Source organism: Mustela putorius, unplaced genomic scaffold (assembly GCF_011764305.1).
Source record: "Mustela putorius furo isolate JIRA1106 unplaced genomic scaffold, ASM1176430v1.1 tig00003942_pilon_pilon_pilon, whole genome shotgun sequence".
Lineage (NCBI taxonomy): Eukaryota > Metazoa > Chordata > Mammalia > Carnivora > Mustelidae > Mustela > Mustela putorius.
In genome coordinates, this window is record NW_025422087.1 from 182,347 (window position 1) to 207,817 (window position 25,471).

General features: G+C 45.6%; 1 long non-coding RNA gene across 1 annotated transcript; it reads right to left on the bottom strand.

Moving 5' to 3' along the window:
* Positions 1-4,018: 4,018 nt before the first annotated feature.
* LOC101676723 lies at positions 4,019-13,933 on the bottom strand. Its single transcript, XR_201406.3, has 3 exons — positions 13,712-13,933; positions 13,138-13,233; positions 4,019-7,834 (listed from the first exon to the last, which is right to left on the bottom strand). It is a non-coding gene; the product is annotated as an uncharacterized LOC101676723 (long non-coding RNA).
* Between the last annotated feature and the right edge of the window lie 11,538 nt (positions 13,934-25,471).

Sequence of the window (25,471 nt, forward strand, 5' to 3'; positions counted from 1 at the left end):
TTGACAATGATAATTCTAAGAGATCAAGAAACTGTGCAAAATTATAAAGAGTTTAAAAGGTTAAGTCAGCGTTCCTCATTCCTGAACGCTGCCAGCAAATTCGGGATTGGTGGGCATATTCGAGGATGCTGTCGTTACTCAGGATTCTTCCTTTCTTGTGCGCAGCTAAAATGTCAAGTGTGTAAGTGCCAGACCTTTCCAAAGGCTGCGTTCCCAGAGTGTTTCAGGAAGAATTCCCTAGGGCACTGTCATGGCCTTGCCTTGGGAGCAAAGCCTTGACCATGGCCTGCCTCTGCCAATGCTGGGAACAGCCCTGAACATCTGCTTCCCTCTTGAACTCGTGAGCCCCATAGGTGAATTGACAATGTCGGGGCCAGGAGCCAGCACATGACAAATGGCTGTTCTGGCTAATTGTGCAGGAGATCAGATCCCATCTCCATTGGGAAATCAACCCATCCTCCCCCGTCTCACAGCCTGACCTCCGTTTTCCTTCTCCCTAAAGAAAAAGGACTTTTGAACTTCCATCATTCAGTACTTGAAATTAGCATCTCTCTATACTTTGAAATACATATGTATCACATATATGAATATAAAAATATAAATATGTATATATATAATATATTTATAATCTACCTACCTACCTATCTGTCTGCCTATAAAACCTGACATTTATCTGGCCAATTCCTAACTCTTATATTAGGGACATACACTCTCTCTTTTTCAGTATATCACCTTGCTACAAATAAAATCTTTCCAGTATCCAAAAAGAGGCTAATAATATTATTCATAGTTACTGTAGAACCATTTTACTTCTTAGTGTTACATTTCATCCCAACATACACTGAGATTCAAATAAGTATATACGAACAAACTAGGACACATTTTAGTAATGCTGGATTAAAAGGGACTTTTTACTGAACAAGCCCCAAACAGTTGCAGTAATAGCTACAGTAACCTCTGTGTTGAGGACAGAGAGAGGACAAGTAGAGGAGGGAGCATCCAAGGGCTTAGATGTCCCTGGAGCTCTTCATGGGAATGAATGTGCATTCAAAAGTCAGAAATCCCACAACAGCTGCTCAGTGCACGGATGCCCATGAAATCCACCCACTACAAATCTGAGGCCTCGGTGGGATTTATGCATCAGTTTGGAGGTAAAAAAAAAAAAAAAAAAAAAAGGATTTTCTGATATCAAAAGGACATACCAAGGGAGTCAGAAGTTCCATGGTGTTCTTGAATAAGTAAAAGTGTGTGCAGGGTCCTGTTCATCCTACCATCTGCACGATAGGGTGAGTGTGGTGTCCCTCTCGCTCTGACCCTGCCAAGGAGCTTGGCCATCCCTCCAGGGCCCCTTGGTCAGAAAGCACTGGAATGTATGGCACACAGGACAGGTCGGTATCACATTCGGTCAGAGATATCTCTGATAGAGGAGGGGTCAGAAGAGCAGAAGCACTGTCCCTGCTGGTCTTTGAGGCCCCTTGGCCAGCTTTGACAACCACTTCCTTAGGCTGGGGAGTACCCATTCCCACAGGGGCCATAGATCAGTCTTGCTCTTGGGAGAATCACATCTACGTTTGTCCCCAGTTTTACCAGCCTGTTCTGTGAGTCATCCTGCATATTGGATGGACAATGAGAGCTGGGGTCTTCATTACTTTCTGGCTGCAGACATGGAGAGTTGGAGGCAGGCTCTGGGAGGTGGTGTGTGGATGGGGCCATCCATATAGGTAGCAGGTGCAGTGGGATGTTCCTCAGAGAGCGCCCTTGCCCTAAAATATCTTTTTCAACAGGAGACCAGAGACCCGAGTTCCCAACTTCAGTTACTTTCTCAATTAAAGTACTCCCTGAGGGTACTGTTTAATGGAAGGAGTAAGGAATAATGCAGTAGTTCCGTGAATGTCTGTCTAGTCTCAGTTGATTTGTAAGATTAGTTAAGGAATCTAGAAGAAACCAAGAACAGGCAAGATTTGGAGGGGAGCCACGCCCACGGGTGTGGTTTGTGGGAAGCTCCGCCCCTGCACGTGTGTAGACTCCTATAAAGAATGAGGGCTTTGAGCAGCCAGCACGGGGCGGGGAAGGGGCGGAGTGGGAGGAGGAGACAAAGTCACCATAGGCTGGGGGTCTTGAGGATAAATAATGGTCATAACAGAGGTGTTGTCACGCTCTGCCTGCAATTTCTATCTGTTACAACGAGGTGGAGGAAATGCAAGTGGAATTGATCTAAAAAGCAGCACAAAATCATTGAAAAACAACTTTTTTTCCATTACCAGACATCATTTGTTGATTGTTAGGCACAGAATCTGGCCAAAAATGAACCACAGATTCAATCTCTGCCTCCTTCAAACCTTGCCAATCAAAGAAAGACACAGAAGTAGGACACAGAGAGCAGGAAGAGACATCTAAACGTGAATGGGTGGTGAGATATTTATAGTGTGTATAACTCTGGAATGCACAGCTGTAGTCCTCAGCACAGCTGAGAAATGAGCAGTGGGCAAACCAATCAGTCAGCCCAACCTTCATTCAGTCCCTCAGCATTCAGAGTGCCCGCCGAGTGCCAAGCCCTGCACTGGGAGTCTTGAGGTGTGTAAAGATGAAAAAAAATATGATCTGTAGATTCAAGGAAGTTACCATGAGAGGAGAGTTAAGACAGATGTGATGGAGTGGTCTATTAACACTATTAGTCTATTACCATCTATTAGCACAGATGTAGAGTCAGCCAGGCTGTCATTTGAATTCAATTTCAGGGTGCCACTCTGAACCACTGTTTCCTTTTCTGTAAAGGAGGTAATTGTACCCACCTCCCTGGGTTGTGTAAACATTGAAGGTGCTAATCAAAAGTCCTAATGCCATGACTGATCTGGTGTTAGTTTTCCTCCTTTCGTTCACAAATTACTCTATGATGAGGCAGAAAGTGAGGTGACACAAGAAAATTGTTCTGAGTTCAGAGAATGGAAGTGCAATTATCTATAGCTGGGGAGCTCAGAAGAAAGTTCAGGGGAGGGGTAGCATTTGAACCTGGATTTGAAGATGGGTGGATTTAGATAGGTAGAAACAGGGGGTAAGGAACTGCAGACAGAGGAAACAACATGGACAAGTCCAGGGGCAGGTGAATGCTGAAGTGGTCGATAATGTTGGGAGATCATCAGGGGCCGGTCATGGTCTTTAAGGACCTTGATGCCAAGCTAAGGTGAAGCCTCATAGAATCAAAGGTATTTGAGCTGGAAGGAGAGATTGGTTGGAGCTATGTTTTATAAATAAAAACCTTACAGCTGCATTTCTTTTCAATTGAAGAGGAACTCCTCAGTTCCAGAGGCCAGACGGTATGACAAAACGTAACGATGGTCCCAACTGTGGAGATGAAATGGAGTAGGAGGTAGCTGGAAGATTCGAGAAGCAGGATGTATGTGTGAGGAGTGCCAAGAAACAAACTCCATGGTATCTGCTACAGTTTCTCCAGGACTCAACGCAGACAGCAGGGAAGGTGCGGGTGTCAAGCTGATGGGGGTTGTTCCGGACTATTTACATTTCTGGGAGGAAAGGAACTATAGGCAAATGGGACACTGAACTGGAGCACAGAAGAGAGGTCCTAGATAGATCTGCCTGTGAGTCACCAACATCAAGGTTGATAGAGAGGATGAAGGGAAGAGAAGAGAGCTCTGGGGACCTGGACATTGTGTGGGCAGAGGAGGGAGAGGTGGGAGAGGAAGAAGGCATACTGGAGAGATAGAAGACAGGAAGGTACAGCCAAAGAAAGGAGACCTCCTAGTTAAATAAGATATATGTACCCCCGTGCTGACTGCAGCTTTATTTACAGTAGCCAAGATATGGAACAGCCCAAGTGTCCATCAATAGATGAGTATATGAGGAATATGCGATATATATAGCGGAATATTACTCAGCCATGAAAAGGATGAGCTCTTGACATTTGTGACAACATGGGCGGACCTAGCGTGTATTATGCTAAGTGAAATTAAGTCAGAGAAAGAGAAATACCAAAACAAACAAATGAACAATGAAACAAATGAAAAATGAAAAGCAGAAACACACTTGTGAAGACAGAGAACACACCGATGGCTGCAAGAAGAGGAAGTGGGGGATGGGCAAAACAGGTGCAGGAGAGCAGGAGACCCTGGCTTCCGGTTGCGGAATGAGTAAGTCACGGGGATGAAAGGCACTGCACAGGGAATAGAGTCAGTGGTGCTATGATGGTGCTGTGTGGTGACAGAGGGGAGCTCTGCTCACGAGGAGTCTGGCATCACACAGAGTTGTCCAATCACTCTATTGTGCACCTGAAATGAATGTAACACTGTGTGTCAACCATACTTCAATTTAAAAAATGGCAAGGAAAGAAGAGAGAAGAGTTCCTGGTGGAGGGGGAGGCCACTGGTGACCAGGAGGGCAGAGGCTAAGGAAGACCAGGAATAAGAGTGTGGGTTTGCAGTTCAAAGCTCCCTGATGGGGCCTCTTTCATACTCCGACTCATTTTTGTTGATGGATTCTTTTTGTTCTTTGCTTTCGGATTTCACAGGAATCGCTTTTGTAGGAACAACAACAACAGATTTTGCTAATGATCTCGAAGAGGTATAAGCCAGATTGTAAAGCTTGCTGTGAGAGACTTCAGCATTAGGAAATAAAAGCAGGGGTGGTGGATTGCTCCTTGAGAAGTTCCACAACCCAACTTCAGTTCAGAGCCAGGAGAAGGTGGCAGAGATGCCCCCAGAAGCCTCCCACCTTGGGAGAGTTGGTTATTGAATTTTTCATGAATTAGGTGGGCTTCTTGTTAAACTGACTTGAAATACACCCACAATGAATGTGTTGACACCACAGACCTTGGCAAATACTACCCATCTGCCCCCTGCCCTCACCCCTAGACAGGGGTAAAACGCTTCTCCTCTGTTTAGATGGAGATAGCAAGCAGGGTTCTAGGCTGGGAGATGGAAAAGTGGGTTCAGGGAAGGGGTAGGAGGTGGGGAGAAGGGAAAAGGAGCAGATCCAGGGTCTGGGGACACCCAGCTGTCTCCATGCCAGGCAGGGACAGGGAGGGAGGTGGGTTTGTGAGGACAAGATGTTGGCAGCATCACTGTACGGACTCGGAGGAAAGAGTTAAGAGACTCCTGACCTACCTGCCTTGACTGAGCTGATGAGCATTGCCTCCATGTCTCATCAACTGGAGGAAATTAGTTGAACCATGACAGCATAAAGACCCAAAACGCATCCTTCAGGAAAAAGTCATTTTAGCTGAAGTTGGAAAGCCACGCCTTTGTCATGGTGATACTTCTTTGGGTCATTGAGCTTGATGCCTTAGAAATTGCATCCTTGCCAATGTGGAGCCTTGTGGTGGCGATCTCCGAGTTTTATAGGATCGCTCAGTCCCGTTACCCACGAGAGTAGTTCAGTCATTCAGAACAAGAACTGGGCAAGAACTTATGAATTTGAGTAAACATGACCCCCCGCCATATAACACACTCTGTGTTTTCTAACTTAGGAGAAAATGAACAATCCAGATAAACGTAGCCACCATCACCGGAATTTGAGGCTGAAATGTGAAACTCAGCTCTGTGGGGACGGTACCCCCCAAAACCAGATCTGAAGTTTCTTTTCTCAAGTAAGATGTTTGAGATTTACTCTTTCTGATACTCCAGTGAGACAGTCCTGACCTTTCAGAACTTTAATTTAAAAGGAGTTACAACAAAAGTACTTTTTATCCTAAACATATTTAACCTTCATTAGAGGTTTTATTAAAGTTCTGTGTAGGTATACACGCACAAGAAAAGAAAGTACAAGGAGGGGCAGGAGAGAGACAGAGACAGAGACAGACAGAGGGAAGGACAGAAAAGCTTGGCCAGCTCTCCGGGGCCCAGGACCAGGTGTGATTTAAGCATCTGTAAATGACCCGCTGTCACATCTCTCAGGCCCCTGGCGCTGGCTGTCCAAAACAACGGAATTTCACAACATTTCAGGGCTGATTGTGGGAGAGAGCTACCAGCTGCTTCCTTGCTTCAGACACCAGTCCCCCAGGCTCCCTTGCAAATGTCAGAAATGTCAGACCTACTTCCAGACAAATACTCGGGAAAGACTTTCTCAGGGCAGCTGAGGACACTTGGTGCTGTTCCCTTGTATTAGTAGTGTCTTTGACGAACGCACTTGGCCCTTGGCTGCCGAGAAACTTCCAGTGGGGAATTCTTTGCAACTCTATGTGATACTTCATCAGGCCCATAAATAAAAACCTGCTTTTCTTTCCTTTGAGAATAAACGGTGTCATCAATGGACTGGAGTGGGGGGTGAAAGGGTGGGGGTCGGGGGAGGGGGTCCATTCTCAGAGTAAGACAGAGTCCAAAATCTTGGACTCAAAAGTTCAGGGAAGGGTCACCCTCTCTGATGGAGGGTTTAAATCCAGGAGACTTTCACTATCATAGCTCAGTGTGAATTAGCATGGAAATGTGACATGCTGTGGAAAGAAGCTAAAATGACATGGGGAAGACAGGAATAATAGGCCTTTCAGAATCTAAAAATTGTGAGGTGGGTAATGACAATTTCCCAGTATGTCCCTGGCACTGTCCCCAAGGAGGAGGTCAGGAGGGTAACGTGGTGTCTGATCTGCTTGGCATTCTTATTGTGAACTAATAAATCAGGGTCTTGGTTTCTAAAGTGGTGTGAATCTTTTCACCAGGATTTGAAGAGATCTAAGTTGTAAGAGAATTTCTGAAAATATTTTTTAAAAACCAGCAATTAAACTGTTGGTTGATATACAGAGACTTCACTGTGTGCCAGGAACTGTGCAAAGAGCTTTGGATACATGCTCTCATTTGATGTCAGACATTGTCGCTTACCTCTCCATCACCGCCACTGCCGTCCCCACCCCCACGTCATAAGTAATGACACCGAGGCTTCAAAGGTTTAAGTAACCCCCCAAGGACAGCAGTTAGTGGCTGATACACGGCATACCTGGAATTTGAGGCCAGGCTTTATCTGGCTTCAAAATCCATGTGTTTAATCATTTCCTGAGACCCTGAGGCTCCAAAGAGTTGGGCGTAAAGACACAGAATAGAAAGAGACCGAGGGTGTTGCGGCTGTGAGCCAGGAACTCTGGACAAAGGCCAAATATATACAAGAACTATATTTTGGTCGTCTGAATGACCAAATGTATATTTGCTATAAATCACAATATTGCAGCAAGCAATCGTGTTAGGACATGGTTATTGCTTTGATGGAAGTGTGAGAGACTGTAGCTGGAACTAGCAGAAGGAGCTCCCGAAGTATGCCTGGGAGAGCCAAAAGGGCTTGAAAAAATGAGTCGGAGTAGCCAGACAGAAATGGGGAAGTTTCCTTCCAAGAAAAGACAAGAGCATACGCCGGGAGACAGAAAGAGCTAGACAAGTCTGAGGGACGGCTGAAAGGCAACAGTCTGAGATGGCTGAAAGACAACCCTGGGGCAGTGGAGGGGGACAAACATGGCGGGGGATGAGGCAGGTGTGAAGGTCAGTAAAATGCATACCATGGTGGGGACTGTCATATACAAGATGCATAAACAATGTATGTCTCTCCAGCTCCAAGGCCCTATTACTCCACAAGTAACATGTGAGCTGGACTTTTATTTCAATTCAGTTTAACAAAATCTGTTGAGGGACCTACAAGGCATAACCTTCACCTTTACTGAGTCTCCAGGTAAAATCCCTGTCCTTTAATTAAACCACAAGTAACTATTTCCAGCAAGTAGTAAACCTTGGAGAAGCTCTGCGTTCCTCCTCGGCAGGAATCTTTTCCTGGCAGAATCCCTGGAGAGTCTCCTGTTCCTCCTCCTCCAGGACATCAGCAAAACTCCCCATTGCCTTTGTGGACCCTAAAAATAGAAACTGCCTGTTATTTTGCCGGTAAAAGATGGGTTCATCTAGGGATGAACGAGAGTTGCAATCTGGGACAGACAAACTGTAGCAAAACTGTAGGCAAGTTCTGGAAACCAAAGGAGAGCCACCTGTTTTTAGGGAGAAAGGGGGTAATTGAAAAAGGCTGTTGCAGATTAAACGTCCACTGGAGTAAACTGGGAGCTCCAAGTGTGGTGGCTTTTCATTGGCTGAGCTGTTGCCTGGAGAGGAGGAAAGCTTTTCTTCCTTCTGCTGGAGTAGGACAGTGGTATCCACATGCAAGCTCAAGTCTGTGTAGGGTCAAGTCCAGCTCCTCCTGTCGGGTCTACAATTGACTACAAGTGATAGGGGTAAGGGGTACCCTTGCGGGGAAGACTCCCATCTCCATTTTAGTGAACTTCCCCACTGCTAGTTTTCACTATTCTGCCTGGATGTAAGACCCCTGAAGGTCTCTGCATTTAGTTGCCTGGAACTTTGAGGCCAACAAGCCCAGCCCCCTGCCTCTCATCCCTGCCATCCTGTCACCAGCCTAGTGGGCTTCCAAGTGTCCTCTTTTGTCCAGACTTTCCTCTCGTTTTCCTTTTCCCTCACTTCCAGGGGCTACTCACTTCCTCCTAACCGGTGTCCTGCTGTCATCCAGATTAGCTGGATCGTCATTTCCAACTCTTCCACCCCCCAGCCTTACAGGAAACATGGCCGAACCCCAAGAATAGCCCCCACCACTCTCTGAAGTGGAGACCCCATTTTCCTTTGTACCTCAAACATCTCAGCTGCAGCAGCACCCTTGGTCTCTCCTGCTTCTTTTAGACCATCACTCTGTTACTCTCATGTATACCCCTTGAAGTCCAGGCCACGTTCACCATACCTACGGTTGAGAGCTTCTGTCCTCATACTCACCATTCACTGTGGACATTGATGCCTCAGTCCTTTCTACCCACATCATCCTGGGGACTTTAACCCTCATGGCAAGACTCACATGGCATCGTGGACTGGGCACCAGTGATCTTCCCTCTCTTCCTCTGACTTCTCTGATTTTCTTCTATTAATTTTAATCCCCACGCCTCCGCTTTTGCTCCTTCCAGCCTCATTCCTGAAGGTCATCTCTTTCTCCATTTTGTTAAGACTCTTAAGTGTCCTCACCACCTTGCCTTTCTACCTGTCACATCCATATCTTGGGTCAGTTCAACAATCTGTTTTCCTGATTGCCACTCATACACAGTTCAGTGCTGATGCAGAAAAAGCAGAACCATTATAGACAGATGACACTGTGGACATAGGGTGCGACTTCCAGTACCCTTGTTAGCTCACGGATTCACTCCCTTTCTGATACCTTGCAATGGCATTCCAAGTCTCACTTCTTTCCTCAAAGCCATTGAGAAATGAATCTTCAGCTACAAACTCCCTCAACTTCCTTCCAGATTATCTTTATTTGGACTTGCCCTCTATGTCCTTCCTGAATTCCCAGAGTAAAGGGTGTTCTCTTCCTATTTCAGTCCTTCTTGTCTCCTTCATGGCTAAGATCTTTCCTCTCCCACGCTTGCTCTTCCTTGTATCTGCCATCTTGAAAAATATCACCACCAGCCACCCTGTCACCCCAGCCAGGATCCAAGGAGTCCTGCTTGACTCTTCATCCTTCTCTCATGCAGCACCCTCCAACACTTCCAACTATGCTCTCTTAATACCCCTCATGGGTCTCGCCTCAACGTCACTCCACAGAACAAAACTCATGGTTTATCACATCTGAGTGATGGCTACAGTCTTTTAGTTGGCTTCTTAGCCTTCAATCTAGCTGTCACCACCCTCTGATCTGTCCTCCAGAGCAATATTTATAAAACACCAAACTGAACCTGTTTATTACAGCTCCAAACTATTCAGTAGTTTCTCTTTGTTTATGGGACGAAACTTGAGTGTCCAAGTATGTGTTATGAGACCCTTCAACATGTTCATCTCCGGACATGCTCTTCCTGGAACCTTATGTTTCGACCAACTGCTTGCATTTCCTGGAATGTGTCTAGCTATTTCCAGCTTGTGAGGTTTTGTTCTTGGGCTCTTACTGCTTAGAACTGCTTACTTCCCCTTTATCACTTTGCAAATATCTACCTATCTTTCCAGACTTGGGTCAATACCCCCTAGCCTGCTCTCCCTCCTCTGGTGAGAATTGACCTCTGTCTATTCTGTGTAGAGTTTCTGTCACAGCACTTTCAATGATATGTCACACTTATTTTTTTAATTGCAAGTACTTGTAGGTAGATGCCGTGTCTGGTTCATCACAAAGTTCCCAATGTAGCGCCCGGCAGGCCAAAGGCTCCAATAATTTTTTGTCAGCTTGCTTGAAATATAATTTATATACAATGAAGCTTATGGTTTTTAACTAAGCAGTTCAGTGGGTTTGACCAATATGTACAGTTGTGTACCATTATTGCAATTGCGATATCGAATATCTCCATCTCTCCAAAAGTTCCCTCAGGCCTCTGTATTCAATCCCCACTTCCCAAACCCTGACTCTTGGCAACCGCTGATCTGCTTGCTATCAGTATAGTTTTGCCTTTTGTAGAATTTCACATAAATGAAATCAAATACTAAATAACCTTGGTGTCTGGCTTCTTTCATTTAGTATAATATTTTAGTGACACATCCATGCCAATGCCAGGTCTCTAATTCATGCTTTTTTCTTTCTGAGTAGTATTCCATTGTTTGGAGATACCATAATTTCATAACTTATTTACGCATTCATAGGAGATAGAGATACTTACATATATCTCAAGTATAGTCATCTCAATGGTCTAGCATCATTTGTTGAAAGATTATCTTTTCTCTGTTAAGCTGCCATGTCAATTTTTTTAAAAATCACATTGCCATATATGTGGGGATCTATTTTGGGATTCAAGCCTCTATTTCAATGAATTACTTGCCTATCTTTACACGGATACACTATCTTGATTTCTGTTGCTTTGTAACCAGACAGTGTGAGTCCCCCAAGTCTGTACTTTTTTTCAGTACTGTTTTGACTATTAAAGGCCCTTTGCCTTTCCATGCAAATTTTAGAATCGGCTTGTTCATTTTTGTAAAAAGGCTTGCTGGCATTTTGATTGGTATTAATAATGCATGGAATCCATACATTAATGGAGAAAGAGCTGACTTATTTTTGTTGAATATATGAACTTCTCCTACATGCAAGGTGCTGAAACCCATTCAATTTGTATAATGCTTTCTAGTTTACAAAACCAATTCACATGCTTTACCTCCTCTGACTCAACTAACAACACTGTAAGTCAGAGGGCAATGCCGATCTCACTTTGCAAATGAAAGACTGAATCTCAGGAGACTTGACTCAGGTCCACTGGCAGGTGTACGGAGTGTCAGCTGGCCTGATGTTCTCGTTTCCTTTCTACAGTGTATTTGATATTTGCTCCTGTAGAGATCCATGTGGTATATTTAAAATGCTGGCATGTAGGTCTAGGCAGAGAAGACTTGCCCATACTGCAAATTCAACCCTACACTTTCGCTCCCTTTCTCCAGTAAGAAATGCCTTGAGACCCAACACCCCTGCTTTCACACCAGCTCTGGGGAGCTAGCTCCAACCTTCTCATGTATCGCAATCATCTGGGGAGCTTTACAAATGACACCCCCCCCCCAAATTTTGATTCAGTTGTCTGGAGATAAGGCCTGAGTACCAATAATTCATAAAAGCTTCCCAGGTGATCCTAGTGTACAGCCAGGATTGAAAACTACCTCTCTGAGGTTTCCAGAAAAGGAAGAACAAAAGTCAGAGGGGAGATTTCTGAGAGTCAGGCAAGAAGTGAAGGCCCAGTGGTCATTGGCATAAAGGGTTCCTGTCGTGGGCAGGAAGGAAGATGGGAGAGCTGGTGAGAAGGTCTTGCCAAATGCCTTAGCAGATTTAAGAAGAGATACTAAAGGGGTCCTTGGGTGGCTTAGTCGTTAAATGTCTGCCTTTGGCTCAGGTCATGATCCCAGGGTCCTGGGATCCAGCCCTGCCTTGGGCTCTGGGAAGCCTGCTTTGCCCTCTCCCCCTCCTCCTGCTTATTTCCCTCTCTTGCTATGTCTCTCTGTGTCAAATAAATAAATAAATCTTAAAAAAAAAAAAAAGAAGAGTTACTAAAATTATGGCAACTCTCCTTTGGGGAATTGATCCCTATTCTCTTAAAAATATCCTTATCCTTACTGAATAAGAAATTAGACTCTCAGAGATTCAGATAAATTCATCACAGGAAAGTATTGGGGATTATTTTGTCTAATTTTTGTGTTTCACGGTAAGAAAACCAAAGTGGGGTTGCCTGGGTGGCTCAGAGGGTTAAGCCTCCGCCTTTGGTTCAGGTCATGATCTCAGGGTCCTGGAATCGAGCCCCACATCACGCTCTCTGTTCAGTGGGGAGCCTGCTTCCCCCTCTCTCTGCCTGCCTTTCTGCCAACTTGTGATCTCTGTGAAATAAATAAATAAAATCTTAAAAAAGAAAAGAAAAGAAAACCAAAGTGTCCAGATGTTGACGACTGTCAGCCTGTCCACCAAGTCCACACAAAGTCAAAACTGGAATTCAGAGCTTTGGCTCCCAGAGACGGCTTTTTCCACTTCTCTGTGTGGCCTGGGACAGAGGCTCACTTTTTTTATGAGGAAGTAGAGCTAACTGGGAGGCAGGGCCCAATTCACCAGTTCATGGCCCATTCCTGCCAACGGTTCCCAGGTCTTGGAGCCATCAGAATTACAACCAGGGAGTTTAAAACCTAGATTTCTGAATGCAGCCTGGAATCCAAATCTTGGAGTTGGGGACTAGAATTGGATTCAAACCATTCACTTCTTCTCCCTTGCTCCCCTGTGGCCTGTTTTACTTAGTGTTTGTGAACTCCAAGGTCTGGAGAGGTCTGACCCTAGAGTCCTTGGAAATTCCTAGGTTTGGTGACTATCTGTGAATTATTCTTATTGGAAAGTCGATGCCTCCCTGCACAATTAGGAGTGAGCAACACGAGATTTATAGCCTTATGCCACCAAGATTTTTTCTCATTTCCATGAACTAACATACAGACTGAACATAGCAATTTTAAGGCCACAGAAAACCTAATCTCAAGACCAGAGCTTTGCGCAACAGCAGCAAAGCAGGACCTGCCCCAGCTCCCATGGGTCTGCTCTACAGGGCAGGCTGGGACTGAGGGCAGGCACCATTCCCATTCCCTTACCCCCACCCCAATGCGTACACCTGAGACCCAGGTTCGAATCCCCATGGGGCTACCACTGGGGTGGCAGCTCTCAGAGTTCCTCTGTCCTTACCTGCAGAGGGGTGGGTTCTTGCCACTTTACAGAATGCTGCACAGCTCCAATGAGTCACCTCCTGGGAAGCTCCGTGAGCGGCTTGCGGACACAAGCCTTATGCGGGAGACACGAGGTCGATCAGGAATAGTATTTGCAAGTGCCCCATCTCCTGGGCTCTGCAGGTCCCCAGAAGCTCTCTCCCTGCAGGGGTGTCCTGGCTGACTGCTCTCTGCCTCCCTGACCCCCTTCCCTGCTTTCCACTCTGCATTAGGGGTCTCCTGAAACTCCCTCCCTTCCTTCTTGAGTCACCCCCTCAGGGCAGTGGTCCTCAACCCTTGTGCACATTTGAGGAACCGGGGGAGCATTTTCAAATGCACCCATGCCTTGGGCTCCCCGTCACAGGCGCATTCCCACACAACGATGGGGTGGTGGGAAACCAGAGAAGAGGTTTACATTCCAGCAGTGCAATTATAAACTTAAGCATCTTTGTTTTTAAATGGTCTTTTCCCTGCCCCCCACCAGGAGCTGATTACAGTCCCCCTGCTTCCCGCAGTCGCCCCATTAGCTGTCCTTCCCTCCTGCCCCTCCTCACCTTTTCTTCCCCCCTCTCCACACAAGTCCCCTGCTTGAGACTCTGCCTCATCTTCCACTCAAGAGCCTCAGCAGAGCGGTTCCCAAAGACGGCTCCCTCTCTAGGAAGTGTCAGCTTTTAAGGGAAACATTCATTCCTGTCCTCTTTCGTGGACTCCAGTTCCTCCCCTATGCTGGGCTGGCTGCTACGCTCCTCCCGGAGCTGCCCTGAGTGCTCCAGGCCTCCCTGGCCTACTGAACTGAGCTGGGAGCCTCACGTGGGCAGAAAGGCCAGCCCCGACCTTCAGTGGCCCTCATAATGTCCTTGGTGCCTGCCCTTGAACATGCCTGGCTAAGAGCCTCAGGTTTGCATGCCGGGGAAGCAAAGAAAGACACTGTTTCCATCCCAGGCCTGACACCCCCCGACAGCCACCCTCAGCTGAGAAGCAGGTTTAACTCCCCACAAATTGCTCACAGTCCCGCACACACACAGGTGTATGGACAATTACAGTCCAGCATGTGGTATTGTGGCCAACACGCTGCTGGAAGGCAGGGGTCGGGTAGGATTGCTGGTGTCAGCAAATAGAAGTCACTGGAAGCTTTTGAACGCTTGACCAAGAGGCTTTGAGGCAAAGAGGAAGGGTTGAGGGGTGAGCACACTGGGCAAATGGACTGTGTGTGTGAAAGGGCAGATTCACCAGTGAGTCCAGCACGTTCGGGGACGCTGTGGTCACTGGTTTGGTCCCACCTGGCCTGGAAGCAGTACCTTTGTCCTGTTGGGCTCCACCAACCGGAGCTGGCAAAAAGTGTATTACATTTAAGAATGCTGTGATCTTTTATTTCTTTGGAAAACCAAGTGAATAAATGGTTTAATGAGAGCCCACGAGCACCCGGGGAACAGTGGGTGGGAGAAGGCAGAGGGCCCGAGAGATGTGAGGAGTGAGAGAGCCTGGGACAGGATGGGGACTCTGAGCCCTTCAGTCTTTGATTTGAGGCACTGGATCTTGCCCCGTGACCCTGAGGGTTACACAAAAGGGTTCTCTCCGTGACTCAATTCGCCTCCAGCGGAAACCCTCTAGATGCCTGAGCAGCTGGAAACATCCCCGAGTGCTTGACCCAATTCTCATCTGCCTCCTCATTCGCCTCGCATTCAGACAGCACAGCATCATCTCGGGAGTCTCGGCCACACAGTCCTTTGTTCAGTCCCGTCAGAAACCCATAGGTGGTATTTGTCTCACTGTTCTGGAAGCCACGGTTCAGTAACTGTGTAAGGAACAGGGCAGAGAATCCCCGCCCCTGCCTCTCAGGGACTCAGCAATCACACCCACCGCAGGCCTCCCCTTTCCTGTCTGAGGTTCAAGGACAGCTTTGGAGGAGGCTGTGGAATGAGAGACACTGACACAAAGAAGGAGACGAGACGGGGGATCTGGGGCCTGGCCTCGGACTTTGTGAGCTCCTAACAATAGCCCTGATTCAGGACCCCAGGAGCCCACTTCCAAGGTCTCCTTCAGCCTGATTGTCACCAACCAGTCCTGGACCTGCCTTCCCACTGTCAACCGTAAAAGTAAAATTGCCAGGGATTTAACTAGCAAACATTGAGTTTATGCAGGAATAGGAGAGGAATTACATACAGTTCAGGGCATGAAAACCATAAGCAAGCCAGGAGAACAAAGGACAAGAGTGTCCTTTTACTGATGGAAAGGTACACATTGGGATTGATTGTTCAGGAAAAAAAATTCATTGGATGAAAACTAGAGTTCGAGTTGTGGCGGCTTCTCATTGGCTAAGTTGTTGCCAGGCAAGAAGAAAATCCTCCTTCCTGCCCGGGCGTGTAAAGTAAGCTACCACACGCAGTAGTGAGTGAGAACCTTTCTTCCTTGCTTCCCAACTCCATCTGGAATTAGGTTTTCTATATTCATCGTCACACCTCGTTGACAAGAATGATCATCAACCTTTTTAAATGTACAGTCCAGTGGCATTAAGGACATTTGCCTTGTTGTCCAACCATCACCACCATCCTTCTCCACAACTCCTTGTAATCTTCCCAAACTGAAACGCTGTGCGCATTAAACACCAACTCCCCCACCCCACCTCTAGCAACCACCCTTCTACTTTCTGCCTCTATAAATCTGACATAAAACGGCAAAGAAAACTAATGTCCATAAAATGTTTATTGATGAAATTTAAAGTATGATAATGATCATTGAGTACAGTTTTTTTTCTGGAAACTGGATGCTGAGTGGCTGGATCTGGTGCCTTCCTCTTTCTCTGGAGGAGCTCAGTGTGCTGCGTCAGATGATGCTCACTCCTTAATCCCAAACACAGCCAGACTGACAGAATCCTCACACTGAGCCGAGCTGAAGACTGTCCCCAACACAGGACACACAGACAGAGGACAGAGTCCCAAAATCAGGCCAGAGCCTATGGTTGCTGATTCATCTTCTCCTTGTCTTCCCAACATCTGTGCTTCTCGAACTTTCAGTGTGCTTAGAAATCACCTGGTGACCTTGCCAAAAGGCAGATTCTGTGTTTTGAACACATTCCAGATAATGCAGATGTGTTGGCCCTGAGACCACACTTGGAGAGGCAAGGCCACCCTTCCACCTGCCAAACCTTGATGTCTAGGCCACGCAAAACCTCTTTGAGACTGAACATGTCCAGAGCCAATTCCTTTTTATTTTTTAGGATCACTCGATATATTAAGAAAAGAGATGCCAAAGCTGTTACAAAAATATTGACATATTTTAAATGTTCACAGTTTAAGGAGATGAATGAATTCATCATGCCTGCCCCAGTACAAAGCAATACGATTGTGCTGGTCCCAAAGTGAATTCATTCCTGGAGCACCACGGGTGCGGGCTGGGAGTGGGACCTAGTTCTCAGGTTGTGGGATTGTCATACAACTCTTGTCAGTTTCTCTGGGACTGAGTATGTGACAGCTGATGCTCAAGTGTCTGAAATGGGGCTCCTTGAGCACAAGGTAGTCCAGCGATCCCGCAGGTTCCAGTGCATGACCCGAGTGAGTGAGGCTCTGAGACCTGGAGACCTAGAGACCTGGCCTTTCGGGCAGAGCCTGCTGGCCTTGTCCTGGGTTGGGGGCTGCCTCTTTCCAGATGACTCTACCAAGGGATGTCTAATTCCTCCAGGAAATTCTTACTCTCTTTCATCCCCAGAGGGGTGGGCCCACTGTGTCACCTTAACTGGACATGGCAGGCTGCGTCACCGTGGGTGGGAAATTTCATGCAGAACAGGCCAGGAAGGGGACTCAGGAATGTGGGAAGCTAACGGTGCCATCCTGTCCCTCTCCAGGGGCCGAGTGGGATCTGGTCCTACCTCGTAGGACTCCGTGTAAGAAATCTCAGAAGTTGAGTCTAGGTCCTTGAAGGCTTCCCGGCCTCTCGGGTGGTTTTTAACCCCCAGTGTTTACAAATGGGGTGACTTTGAACTACAGAGTTTTTATCATTTCAGGAAAGGAATTATAAAAGCATTTCTTTGAATAAGAAGCTAGTTATAATATTATTAGACTTGCAACCCAGACCACCTTTCCCCACCCATCCACCTAAAAAATCCACAGTTACTCTCATTAATCCTTGGAACCCAGCACAGGGTCTGGCTGGCACATAGTAGGCCTCTGTGAATGAGTCAATGAAGTTTGTTTGTTTTTTGTTTTTTTACGATTTTATCTATTTATTTGACAGAGAGAGAGATCACAAGTAGGCAGAGAGGCAGGCAGAGAGAGGGGGAACCAGACTCCACGCTGAGCAGAGAGCCCAATGTGGGGCTCGATCCCAAGAGCCTGAGATCACGACCTGAGCCAAAGGCAGAGGCTTAACCCACTGAGCCACCCAGGTGCCCCGAGCCAACAAAGTTTTACGAGAAGTCCTACTAAACTCTAATATCACAGCTGTGCCTACAACAGCCCCATGGGAACCCCAGCATACCCTCAGGGGACAGTGCTTTCCTAAGCCCAACAAGCAATACAGGCCTATCCAGACTCAATGGGCTGGGTCAGCTCTCTCAGTCAAGACTCGGTTAGGCTCGGTCCTCCCTGACACACCTGGTCCTGTCATCTTGTTCAGTGGTGGTACTTGTCCCTTCGGTGTGTCGTCTAAGCCACAGCATGAGGGAAGTCATCCTCTGTGGCATGGGAGCCCTGTGCCATCCACTCCTGAGTGCTGCGGTTGCTGTGAAGGCCCATGTGCACCCAGGTCACACACACCACGGGCACTGTCCCCTCACACTTGTGCTCCACCCGGCTGGGACAATTACAGCTACCTCAAGTGTCCCCATTTGGAAGCATTCTGAATCCCTGCTTGCCTGCCCATCCGATTTCCCAGGCAGCCTGTGTAGACTCCTCAGTCTATATAGGTTGGCACGACACCAAACTCTCCCAGCCTTTCAAACCACTTTCTCCCCAGCCATCATTCAGAGGCGGCTCACCTGACTGCGCGATTGCCCCTTCAACCCCCACTTCCTCCCATCCCTGGGGCTGGTAAACAAATCGGTGCTTCCGGGTAGTCTGAGAAAGTGGGCTCTGTTTAAGGATAAGAGCATCATTTAGACATAATCAAGGATGCGGAAGAGACTTGGTCTTGGACAAAGACAGAGAGCATTTCTAAACCAGCCATTGCTCTCCGAATGTGGGCGACTCTCTTCCCACAAGGCTGGGATTGTGCAGCTTTCAAAGAAATCAATTAGCTTGGCAGGGGGTGATAAAGGGCTTTGCGATCAGAGAGCAGGCTTGTAACGCACCACCGAAGAAGAAATGTTAGCTCTTTCTCATTGAAGAGCCAGACGCATAAAGTCTTAGGGGCATGAAATAAACACGGAAGTTAAATGCTGAAAAAAGAAAACTGATAGAGACAGAGGTATGCGAACACATTTTCAATAATCACAAAGCCAATATATTGATGTAGTTTGAGCCAACTGGTACATGATAAATATCAATTAAAATTTCATTAAAGAATACGTTCCTACAGAAAAGATATATGTAAATAATTAGTAAGCAGAAAAGGTAGCAGTGGGTGAAGAATCCCAGACCTAGCTTGCCCAGGGTATTAATGAGTACTTACCATTGCAAATAGAAAAAAAAAAAAAACCCAAAACAAAAAACAAACAAACAAAAAACTCATAATGACTTAGAGAGCAAGGATATTTATTATTTATGTACCCTGAAAGTCCAGAAAGGGTCGGGCTGCGAGGCTGGTAGGTTGACATCCAGCCGTGACTTCTGCTGGTCTCTGTTCTGCCTGCCTCTGCATCAGCTTCATCCCCCCACTTGCTGCTCACCTTCCCTTAACTTAACTTAACTTACCTTAACTTAAGTCACCTCCGTTGACTTAATGGAGCAGCCTGAGTTCTCGAATTCACTGTGCAGGTACAGATGAAAGCTGTAGAGGCAGACAGGCCTAACTAGAATCCTGGCACTGCCTGAGAGCTGTGTGTCTTGGGCAAGAAGTGAACCAATTAAGTACTTAGCCTCCCTATCTGGAAAATAGGAAAAATAATGTCTGTGCCCTAAGATCATTGTGAGGATTAAGCCACAAGGTGAGATGGTGGCTGATGTGTACATTTAGTGATTCAGTGCTTAGTAAATTTTAGAACTCACCTCTTAGGGCGCCTGGGTGGCTCAGTCAGTTACGCGGCTGCCTTCGGCTCAGGTCATGATCCCAGAGTCCTGGGATCGAGCCCCGCATCGGGCTCCCCGCTCAGCAGGGAGTCTGCGTCTCCCTCTGCCTCTGCTCCTCTCTGCCATTTATGCTCGCTCGCTCGCTCTTGCTTGCTCTCTCTCTCAAATATATAAATACGATCTTAAAACAACAACAACAGAACTCACCCCTTGTCTTTAGGGAATTTATTAAATGTTTACAAAGGGTTAGGCTCACTCGGAGAGGCAGGAGTTAGAACAGAGACAAGTTTAAGTTGGTGGTTAGGATGGAGGAGTAGGTTCCCTCCGCTCGATCTCCTTACCCCTCTGATAGGAGCAAGACTAGGGCGATGGTAGACTGGTATCTGGTAACTGACAGAGACATAAGCGGGAAAAGTGGGGAGGACGGGGACACTGGTCTTGTGTGTCACTTTAAGGGCTTTAGTCTCCTTTACGTAAAGTACAGATTTGGTTTCATGTCTATTTTCCCTTGAGACTAAATACTCTAATATCATGGAACTGAAAGGAAGGAAGGAAGGAAAGAAGGAAGGAAGAGAGGAAAAAGGTTGTTCACTCAAAGGGAGCAGGATACATTTTTTGGTAACATGAGAAACTCAACATGCTCTCGGGTCAGGAGATCAAAGGGATCTTCAGCCCAGAGCACCTGTGAGGTGCAGAGCTCTGAGGGGGGCAGGAGTCGGGGAACAGTACGTTCCCAGTTATTTCTTCCTGGACGATGTTAGGGAAAGTACTTAACTGTGCTTAGAAATGTTCAATGCTTTTAGTAGATATCAAGAATTGAAATGGCTAAGCAACTTCCCCCAGGAAAAGAAAAAGCAGTTCAGACCTATTTAAAACAACCATTAAACTTAAGACCTTTGACCCCTCTGAATTTTTAGTAGCATGCTACTAGAACTTTCTGCCCACTGCCTGCCATTCCCTGTTCTGTTCTGCTCACAGGTGGGGGTTGAAGAAAAGTCAACCAGAAACTGTAGCCTTAGACATGATCTTCCAAGATGAATTAGTTTAACCGACATTTAAACACCAAGTGACCTCCCCACCAGCCGTGGTTCCACCGAGGAAGTAGAGATGGCCGGCTCCTGCTCCTATGAGGCTCGCAGAGTGTGACTGGGTAATGTCATTGGAACAGGGGTGTCGTGAGCTCATGTGAGCCCCATCCCAGTCCCACTGGGAGACTCACAGCACCCGAGTGGATGGGTGCTGGAACTCTGGAAAGAGGCCAGCCTCAGACTGGCGTTCACCCAGCAGCCCCAAGTTTGCCTGTTTGGCTCTGTTCCTCCCGTTCTCCCAGAGCAATGAAGAACCAGACTGAGTTTTCCCAACGCTGCCCCAAGAGCCCAGCTTCAGCTTAGGTCAGAATTCAGTGCCACGCTTCTCCAAAACACACCGTTTCCTCAGGCAAGCAGCTCATGGCCCATTTTTAGTCTGACTAAAGCCCACATCATCATTCAGTATAAAGTTTAGTGAAAGAGATCAGGTTGTAAAGGAAAGACGGTTGGGCATCTTTTCAAGTTGGCTTGGTAGTTCCTGGATGAGGGAGGGTGCCGGGAACACCTCGGCTCCAAGCGCGCTCGCCCTTAATGGGAGAAGAAAAGCCTGAAAGAAATGCCATTGGTTAGATTAATGTCACAGAAAAAAATACCCCTCTTTCAGGATGCTGGGCCTGGCACACATGAAATCTTTGGTGTAAAAATGATAAAGTAATATGGGTAAGGAACTGGGTTATGGGGCTGGTCAAGCTCTGGTTCCCATCAGTGGTCTGGCTGGTAGAGAAAGCATTGTTCTGGAAAGAGAAGCAAGGGTGTTCTTTCGGGATAGGAATGTGCTGGGAGAAATTCCTTTTAAGCCAGGGTATAAAGAAGTTGCTGGAGCAAGCACTCCTGACCTCCCCGCTGCATCGGCCTCCAAGGCAGGGAGCGCTCTAATTTCCCTTGCAACAGAGGATTCATCTGCCAACAAGAGCAGCAGCTGCTTTTCTGTGTCAGAAAGAAAGAAGAAAGCAAGAAAGGGAAAAATCGCTGCCTTAAAGAGGGCAGTGAATATTTTCACTGTGCGGAAGGGATATTTGCAGCACATCTGGGTAGGATTCTAAACTTACTGCTGGCTTAATGCAGGATTCTCGTGCCTCCTAGGGATGTTTTATTGTGTTACTTCCAAGTTTTTATCACTTTATTTCCAATTTGTATCCTTGGGGATGAACAAAAATGCTTTTCTGAATCATAGGAAATGCTTCAAGCGGGGTACAATTTGATATTAACTGAGGATATTCAGGAGCCACGAAGGAACTTAACACTTTTTCATAGATTCTAAAACGGGATCCAAAGTGGCAAATGTTATTTTCCCCCCTAATTTAATAAAGTGACAGAACAAGTTAAGTCATTAAAGATCTGACACCCCACCAGGATTCCACAGTACTGAGGTAAACCGAATTACTCTTTCTAAATAATACAGCAGGGGAAAATGAAGGCGTTATTGTCCTGATGCTAAGAACAAATATTAAGTTTTATGAAGAAATTCACTCCTCGAGACTTCTATTTATTTTTTAAACAGTCAATTTGATCAAAGAGATTCTTTAATCCTGGATTACTTCATAGATACTCCCGTTTGGCATTTAAATTGCCTCACAAGCATGTGTGGGTTAGGGGTTACCTACAAGCTGGGGTGTCAGGATGGTGGCAGTAAAGATAAATTTACCTCTGAAATAGGCTGGGATGCCCAGAGACTCCGAGAAAATAAGCCTGAGAATATGAAGAGAAAAATGAAAACACTCATCTAGCCCAAACCTGTGTTAATGAATAGCATAATACTTTAATTAGGAATGTGGGTTCTGGTAGCATTTTCAGAAAATTGATGAATACAGTCTTCCAATATTTGGTTCTCTGAATTAATTTTTACCCATCACCAAGGGAAGATACTTGTAAGTATAGCCAAGTGTGCTTATGGTATTACTATTAAGGAGGAAAATGATGAAGATTACTGTTCATGCCCAAATATAAAGGAGACTGTCTTTCAATATTATCACTCAAAAGAGAAGGAATCTGATAAGCAACATCTTCTGAAGATTATCTGAGGAAGACACAGATCTAAAATAGGGTTGTATCATCAATAGATGAATGGATAAAGCCGCCATGGTATATATATACAATGGAATATTCCTAAGCCATAATAAGAATGAGGTCTTACCATCTGCAACAACACGGACGGAGCTAAAGGATAATATGCAAAGTGAAATAAGTCAGACAGAGAAAGACAAATACCACAGGGTTTCACTCAAATGTGGAATCCGCAAAAAACAAAAGCAAAACAAATGAACAAACAAAATACAGAAAGAGACCCATAAATACAGAGAACAAATTGGTGGTTGCGGGGGGTGGAGGGAATGGGTAAATGGGTGAAGGGGAGCGGGAGGTACAGGCTTCTAGTTATGGAGTGAGTGAGTCACCGGGATGAGTGCACAGCACCGGGAGTAGAGTCTATGGTATTGTAATAATGTTGTATGTGACGCATGGTAGCTACACTTGTGAGTATGGCATAACGTACACTGTTGTCAGATCACTACTCTCCTATAACTGAAACCAATGCAACATTGTGTGTTAACAATACTTCAATTTTAGGGGCACCTAGGTGGCTCAGATGGTTAAGCGTCTGCCTTTGGCTCAGGTCGTGAATCCAGGGTCCTGGGATCAAGCCTCATGCTGGGCTCCCAGCCCAGTGGGGAGTCTGATTCTCCCTCTCCCTTTGCCTCTTCTGTTTGTGCTCTCTCTCTCTCTCTCCCCATCTCTCAAATGAATAAATAAAATCTTAAAAAAAAACTTTCTAGAAAAAAACAAACTATACTTCAATTTAAAAAAAGAAATAAAATAGAATTGCCAGATTTAGCAAATAAAAGCCTGTAGTTTTATTTTAGGGGGGCATCCTGTATGCCCAGTTAAATCTGAATTTCAGATAAAAACCTTTTTTTTTTTTTTTGTAATATAAGTATGTTCCATACAATATTTGTGGCATTTTATACTACAATTTATCTACTGTTTATCTGAAATTCAAATTTAAGTGGACACCCTGTATTTTATCTTGCAACTCAAGTCTAAAATGATCTTAAAATGATCTTAAAATTTTGGATGATTACAGAGGTCGTGTGATAAAATGGATTTTTAAAAACAAAGACAAAGAAATTGACCAGGTTTAACATTTCGTGATTATCTTTGGTGGTATGATACACCCAATTATAATTGCTGGTTATATGGTCAAGAAGCCTTACAAAAGTCACTTACAAAAAGCCACAGGTAAGTGTTTTGCATGTGGTGATTGCTAAATAAAAACAAACCAACAAATAAACAAAAACAAGCACAAGACAAGCTATTTCCTGTAATGTGAATGAATACTTGTGGCCTAGGTAAAATTTTCAGTGAGAGCATTATACATTAAAAGGAAAAAAATGCTGTATCTCATACAATTTCAATGTCGTAAAAATGATATTTTAATCTTAAAAAGAGATTATGGCAATGATAAGGTTAGTAAAGCCAAAGATGCATGTAACAGAATGAATAAAATTCATACAAGTGAGGGAAGACAATATTCTAAAATAATGTATCAGTTTATCTAATGTGTAATTTTATGTATTTGTAACTAAACTGAATTATAATAAAACTTTATTTTATTTTATTTAGAGAGAGAGAGCTCATGAGCAGAGAGTGTGGGGGCAAAGGGAAAGGGAGAATCCTTTTTTTTTTTTTTAAAGATTTTATTTATTCATTTGACAGACAGAGATCACAAGTAGGCAGAGAGGCAGGCAGAGAGAGAGAGAGGAGGAAGCAGGCTCCCTGCTGAACAGAGAGCCTGATGTGGGGCTCGATCCCAGGACCCTGGGACCATGACCTGAGCCGAAGGCAGAGGTTTTAACCCACTGAGTCACCCAGGCGCCCCAAGAGGGAGAATCTTAAGCAGACTCCATGCCCAGTACAGAGCTGATGATCCTGAGACCATGACCTGAGCGGACCAAGTCACCTCGGTGCCACTAAACTTCTTTTTTCAATCTTCTCATTGGGAAACCAGAGGGTCACATTATATACCAGATTGCCAAACCAGATGTTTGGGCAGGTACACAAGTTTTAGGAACATGTATTGACTGTATCAAACTCACTTATATCACAATGCTAATAAATCTTACGAATCTGCTTTATGTTTTACCCACCTAACAAAGTCTCTAGCTGTGACTTCTGCTTTCAGCCATGAGGAAAAATAAGACCAGATTTACTCTTCCTCCTTAAACAATTTGAAAATTGGACTAATATTTTATTTATTTTTAAAAACATTTTATTTATTTGACAGACAGAGATCACAAGTAGGCAGAGAGGCAGGCAGAGGGAGAGGGGGAAGCAGGCTCCCTGCTGAGCAGAGAGCCCGATGCATGACTGGATCACAGGACCCTGAGATCATGACCTGAGCGACCTGAGCCCAAGGCAGAAGCTTAACCCACTGAGCCACCCAGGCGCCCCCAGGACTAATATATTTACAAACTGATTTTCATGCATCAGATAATAGGCAGCACAGTATGTACTATGATCCCTGAGAAACAAAGTAAATTTTCCTCTTGCATGAACTTATTGCCTGAACACGGGTTCCAGTACAAGGGAATCCAAATGAAGTCCATTGGTCTTGGTGTGTTGAGCAGATAGAAGCTGTACTATATAAAAGCTAAGGAGGCTAGAAGTTAAGGCTTTGAAGCTAATGCTTTGAAATGCGGGACTGCAGAGAGAGAGGTTGCTTGGGACATCTGTAGAGGAGTCCCTTCAAATCTTTTGCTGAGTACTGATATGTGCATGCATGGGAGGACATTACCTGAGGTCACAGAAAACCACTTCCTGGAGCTCACATGGGGCTGAGGATAGTCTATGTTCCTACCAATCAGAGTGGTAGCTAGGGCACTTGGCAGAATTCTCAGAAGGACATTTCTTTAGTTATCACTACTTACTTAGCCCTAGCCAGTTCTGGACCTGACATATAAAACCTAAAAGCAAACATCAAAAGGTTCCAATTAATTTAACTGTATGCCAAAGCAAAATTCAACGTTAAACAAATCTAACAAGATCTAGCAAACCAACAAAGCAAAATTCA